Genomic DNA, 6,963 nt, shown 5'->3' on the forward strand with positions numbered 1-6,963 from the left:
TATATCAGAAGAGAAATTTATCTGCAGTGCACACAATCAATAGCTTAGAGTTATATGCAAAATTTACTCGGGAAGAGCTGAGGACATAACCCAGCATTAGAGTGCTCACCTTGCACACACAGGGCCCTAGGTTTAACTGTCAACAACATCCAAGATAGTCTCTCAGGGGAAGCTGCATTCAGACGAGGAGCACGAGCACGGGAGCATGGCACACATCAGACAACGGCACAATAGAAGCCACCAAAGCCAGGCAACACTGCCTGTCAGACTGGCAGATATGTTTAAATTTTTATCAGGCTTTTTTATAGGAAGAAAGATGGGGATAAACATGTGCATATACTCTTGGTAAGGGGTGAAATATTTGGGGATGACAATATGTTTGAGATAGTACAATCCCTTTTCAGATGTGGATAAATTTGGACACAGTAGTTCCAATTTAAACCACTTGTCCCTAAGGACACCATGGCTAAAGATACTCACCTTTAAATGCTCCACTGCACAATATTTGTAAAAGGAAAGAGTTGGAAACAGTGTGGATGCTTGAACAGTGAGGTGCATCACAGAGATGCCAACAAGACGCTGGGGACAACTGGCATGAATGACACAAACCGGCTCGGGCACAGCTACAAGTTCACCTTGCCGTTTCACACTCAGTGTTAGCCAGAAGGCAGAGAAGCAATCAGGATTTCAGTTGAGATTCCATTTTTCTTTTCCCCTCTACGGCCTTTGATTTTTTTTTTTTTTTTTTTTTTTTTTTTGGTAATTAAAACGGTTGACTTTTCAAACTAAAAAAAAAAAAAATGCTCTGCTGAATCGCGCTCAAGAATCACATTTAAGTCATCGGTCAGGAGACAAACAACTTTAAATCGACGAGCTAGGAACCAACCACACATCCAACAAGACAAGTGGTGGCGATTGTTCCAAGTGACCCTCTAATTAATCTTCTGTGCCTTCCCTGAGACCACAGCCTCTGAGGTCATGCAGATGAGGTCACTGCCTTGTGAAACTGCTGGACCAGAACAGCCTACAACCGTAACTCACTCACCCACAGATGAGAGGAAAATTAACTCGCTCCCTTATTTTCCTAGGAGAAAACCACACGCTTCAAAGTTCAAGGTGGATGAAGGCCTAATGAAGGCAGAGTCCTGGGGCCTGGCGGTTCCATTCCCCGAGACACTGCTTTGTAATCCCGTGAAGACAGATTTAAAAAAAAAAAGAAAACAAACAGATGGTGATGCTTTTTAAAGAACAAGCGCTACTTGCAAGGCATAAAGCACGGCTGTGTGATGCTGGAAACTGCGTTAGTAGCTATGTGAGCGCTCATACCTAGCACATCGTGGGTGCACATGCACCTGGTGCACAGTAGGTGCACAGTAAATGTTAACTAAATAATGCTGTCAGTAAAATTTGCTACACCTCTTCTGCAAGTTCCTTCTTAAGCATGCATCCTTACCCAGAGGCATCTCCCCACAGTCAGGCCAGCATAAAACATTCAGGCCAAAAGGCCAACGCTGATGGGATAGTAAAGGATGAGTAAAATGAGGCCCATGAGGAAAACACCGTCTGCCTCTAGAGAAGGCTCCCTGCCAGTCCACATCTCCAGAAAGAGTGAGGCATTGTGGGCAAATCACCAAGCCTACTTCATGATAGAAAAAAAGTCTCTGCACTCTCAAGGTCATTGACATGTGAGGAAGACCGTGTTTGCCTGTGTCTGGGTTTCTGCTGCATCTGCTGCAGCCTCGTCCCTGTCCTTACTACCAGAGTTAGAAGTGGGTGTCCAGTGACAATAACCTTGCTGTTTTGTCTAGGGCAGTGGCTCTCAACCTTCCTAATGCTGCAACCCTTTAATAATACAGTTCCTCTGGTGGTGACTCCCCAACCATAAAATTAATTTTGTTGCTACTTCGTAACTAAGTTTGGCTACTGTTATGAATCCTACTGTAAATATCTGATATGCAAGGTATCTAATGTGTGACCCTCAAAAGGGTCATGACCCACAGGTTGAGGACCACTGCTCTAGGAACACAGTACACGACTTGAGGCAGAAGCTTAAAACTGTAGAATACCAAACCCAATTTACACCAGGGTTTTCCTATCTGTGCCTATCCGTAATAAAGCTTCAGGGACAGATCAGGTACAGAAGGAAATGAATGATAATTCACCGTAGAGACCAGTGACCTTACCATGCATTTGTCTTCCTGTAGTAAGTTGAAAACCTCGCCCATTTTCCCTCAAAGAGAGTATATGCTGGGGCTGTGATGTGATGTGTGAATCTCTTCGTTGCTGCTCTCGTGCCTTCCAGCCATTATGAGGTCAAATAAAAGCTACTGAAACAGAAGCACCGTCACTCTGAGGCAGTGACTCTGGTAACCACAGTGTCGGAGAGCAGACACCATGTTGATGCCAGGCAGTGGGATGGTTCACATCCTGGGCAGGAACAGTGGCTCAAAAGTTTGTCCTATCCTTCAAAATGGTGTGTAAGTCAAAACTTAGAAATTTCTAGAATTTTCTGCTTCCTGTTTCCAAGCAACTCTTAAGCTATAGATAGCTAAAACCCCAAGAAGCCCAACTGTGGCAGAAAGAGAATGTTTTGTGCCTTTCCATGATCCATACAATAGACCAAAGAAGGGTTCTGTCTAATCTCTAACTTAATTAATGGGATTCTTTTAAAGAAAAATATTCTTTGCTGGCTTTTAAACAACCTGGACTTTTCTTCTTAGTATTTGTATATTTCCTACCAAATTGCAGAGGGCTGGGATAGCTAGAGCACGGTGCTACGCGCCTACAAGTAACGTGCACATAAAGTAGGTTCCAGAAAGCCTTTGGTGGTGGTGGAGACCTAGATGAGCATTGGTCCAGTGCAAAGGTTCTAAGACATAGCAGCTGGTACATGGTCACAGAATGGTCATAGGATGGTTATGCTGGTACAAGGGAGTTAGTCCCAGGGGTGGGGTGGGGGGTACAAAGATAGGCCCAGAGAAAGGCTGTATGGCCAAACCAAGGAAAGATACTCAGTAAAAGATGGAGTCCAGAAAGACAAAAGATGCTCGGGGTCTCTTTTCCCCAAACCAAGATGCCGGTATGTAGTGACCAATTGCCAAGCACAAACTGTTTGAAAAGAACTTTACTGAAAGAACAGGATTTGTATGTTCTTTGTCATTTATATACATGATGCTTGCTTTATTGGGCTAGAAGCCTGGCTTGTGCTTTTCATGTGGGGATTTATGTGTCTTCCAAACGACTTTTGTATATATTTGTAAGCACTGGCTGGCCCTTTTTTGCATATGATCCACATGGACCATGCGCTTGCTGAAGCAAAAGAAAAATGAGTGTCTGCCTTCTGAAAGCAAACATTCCCAGACAGAGGCCATGCAGCCGGGGGAAGAGGTTAGGAGAGGGCAGGCTATGAACCTGATGCCCTTAGACAACACAAAGGAACCCACCTGGATCGCCCCTGAAGAACTAAAGATGGCTATAAGGAGGCAAGTGAGAAGTAGACCCACTGGGAGTTGAAGTCTGGGAATGAAGCACAGTAGGTCTTTCCCTGGACACCTTCCATTCTGCATCCAAGAATTGAAGGCCAGAATGGATAGACCCTCAAGTAGGGATGCCAAGACAGGATGCATGGCAGACTACCAGACCCAGGTCATAACTCAACCCCTCACTCTTCCCAAGTCTCTGCACATGGTGGAGATGTTAGATTCCTCTGTCTACCATTAGACTCTCTGAGGGAGGAATATTTATCTCTGGACATGCAGTCATTAGGGGTCAGGGGGAGCTTCCCGGCATGCTAACTTTTAAAGTAATCATAAAGTGGTCTTATTTATACGTCCCAGGAAAACCATAACCTACTCATGATGCATGACTCCAGACGGGCACTTTCCAAGGTGCCATCTCACAAGAATCCTTTCAAACATGAATCTGAGTCATGACGGGGATGGGACGTTGTCGTTTTCAGCACACGGGCAGAACTGAAGGGCATTGTGCTAAGTGAAAGGAGCCAGGTCCAGACAGTCAAGTACCACATGACCTCATACACAGCATCTAGAATAGCTGAGCTCATGGGAGTTAAGAATAGCCTAGTGGTTACGGGAGGCTTGGGGGCAGAGCGGGAAGATTACTCGGTGGGTACTAAGTCACAGTTAGACAGGAGGAATGAGGTCTGGTGTTGTCTTGTGCGGTATAGCATGAGTGCCAACACCAGCAGCACACTATACACTTCACAAACGCTAGAAGAAAGAATCTGAATGTTTTCACCACTAAAAAAAAAAAACAAAAAACAAAAAACAAAAAAAAAGGTGAATTTTTGAGGCGAATGACATGCTCGCCCTGATATGATTACACAGTGTATACATAAAATCTTCCACAACCCGTAAAGCTACAGTTTGATGAGTCGATTTTAAAACATTGTTCTCATGAGCCTGGGATGAGGGCCTGGCCTGTGGCCAGGAGAAGTGTTTCTCCAGCTCTGGACACGTGTGCCTCTTCCTTATGTCTCCACGTTTGACAACAATAGTCCAGAGCAGAAGACTCAAGTTCTGCTCTTCCATAAGCAACAGGGGGGCTGGACACAGTCAGAGGCCAACAACTCAGTGCCTGACCCACTCAGGTCTTCTGCTTGGGTCCTCAAGGCAGAGAAGGACATGACCAACGCAGCCTCTAGACAGTAACTAAGGCAACCTTTTCTTCATGCCTTCCTTCTCTCTGAAAGAACATGTGTGTGTGTGTATACACATATATACACATACACACATACACATATATACACATACATACACACAAATACACACACACACACACACACACACACACACACAAGATATCAAGGAAACAGCCATGCAGGAAATTCAGGCATCAAGTAGAGGCTGGGATAGCCTTGGTTGGCTGCAACAGGTTCCCTGGTACCCTAGCTCCTCTCCTCCCTGCAGAGGGAAAGCCTGGAGCCACACATCATGTGGTTGAGGAACAGGCAGGTCATCCACCCACAAGTCCTCCATCTAGGACAAGGACAGGCCTGTGTCATTGAGAAAGGCTAGCTCGTTAATGAGTCTGGAAGTCGGGTTTGCTGAGAGTCCATGTTCAGGGTTGCTCCCCACTGAACCACCTTGGATCAAGCTGGGACAAACCAAATGGTCATCTAGACCCATCTCCAACAGGAATCCTTAGGAGGACTCGTTCTTGGCCTACAGCCTCGGGCTGCACACTCAAACTCCCTACCCTCTCATAGAAGGGAGAGCCACGTGGCCTGTGGCCCAGCTTCAGATAGGTGCCTGCTAAAACTGGGCCATCTTCCATTGGCCGGGGATAGTGGGCCACCCAAGTGGGAAAGAACATCCAATCAGGGAAAAAAAGGGTGGGGTTTTCCCTGGCCTCTCTGCAAATTCTGACAGTCTTTGCTCCCCCTCCAAGGTTTCTTAGTCTCCAGATCCATGACAAACCTTAGACTGTGAAGGATCAGATGAATGAGGAAAAGTAGGGGACGTATCTTTGAGTTCAGTTTCTTAGTGGGAGGCTGGATGCCAGCTTAAGGTCACTCTTCTGTAATTATTCTGATCTTCAGCCTGGCCCAGATTACACACACACTAAAGTCCTGTGACTTCCTTTCAGAGGTAGGTAGCCTCAGTGGCCATGGCACTCTAACCAGTGGCTTTAATTGCTCAGAAACCCTAAGGATGACAGTATGCTATCCCCAGACCAGAGGGCCAAATGGACAGTTTCTCTATGAAGCTTAACTCCTGACATGTTTAGCAGGTAGTAGATCCATGGGATTGACCAACAGGAAGGTTTTGGTTTGGTTTTTAAGTAGCATTTCCCATAAAATTTCGTGAGAAATTTTCATTATATTTTAATTCCTTAGCTGGACAAACCTTTATACCCAATGGCTCATTCTAATGCAGAATCTCATGGAGAGGGAGCTGGAAACTACTGACAAGGTACAGCCTGCCTCAGGCCAAGCTGATGGAAAAGCTATCAGATGAGAAGGGCGCCCTCTAGGTCACATGGCACTTTAAGCCACACCCACCTGTGCATGGGGGGTGGGGCGATGATAAGCCAATTCTTCAGCTGTCTCTTGCTTTCTGTTACTTTAACAAGATGGTGTGGGTAGCCAGCTCACAAAGGGGAAGGGTTTTATTTCGGCTTATTATTTCAGTCCATGGTTGGCTGCCGTCATCGCTTCTAGGCCTGTAGTGAAGCGGCAGTCATATAATGTGACATGCGCTGTCCATTTCAAGGCAGCTGAGAAGCACAGCGAGGGACAGGAAGGGCCCGGTTCCCAACAGCGCTTCTGAAGGCAGTGAACCAACAGCCTCCCATCAGACCTCATCCCTGGCATCCTCTGCCACACCCCAGTGGCACCATAACCTGGGAAGATACTAACTATAACACCAAGCTTGGCATTCCGACAACAACCTCCGAGGCTAGTGAGGGAGACCGACACGGGGATTTTCTACATATATAGTAAACTACAATCTGAAGATTCCCTAATCCAAAACCCAAAAATGCTCACGGATCCAAAACCCTGAGCCCGAACGTGATGCCACATGTGGAAAGTGGTACCCTTGATCTAGGATATCAGTCAGGCAAAGCCAGGCCCCAAAGTACTGCATAAAGTCACCTCAAGCCACACATATTAAACAAAAACGGTCTGTGTTTAGACTTGGCCCTCACCTCTGAAGGATCTCTTTATGTATTTGTTACTGTACAAAGTCTTTTAAAGGGCATCAAACCTGAAACATTTCTAGAACCAACTTTGTCTGCGTCCTGAAGAATGAATGGAGAGCGGCCCCTTACAGACATGTGTGGTGGCATCCTGGCCCTGTTGCAAGCATCCACCCCAGGCAGAGCAAGGTAGAGCAAGGCAGAGCCTTCACTCCCTCCTTCTCCTGGGGCTCAGGATCCCTGACCATCTCCCCCCAGGTCCCCAGGTCCCTGCTCTTCCTGGGGTGAGGGGAAGAATGGGAG

The sequence above is a fragment of the Rattus norvegicus genome, chromosome 10 (genome assembly GCF_021556685.1).
Source record: "Rattus norvegicus strain SHRSP/BbbUtx chromosome 10, alternate assembly SHRSP_T2T, whole genome shotgun sequence".
In the NCBI taxonomy this organism is placed as follows: Eukaryota; Metazoa; Chordata; class Mammalia; order Rodentia; family Muridae; genus Rattus; species Rattus norvegicus.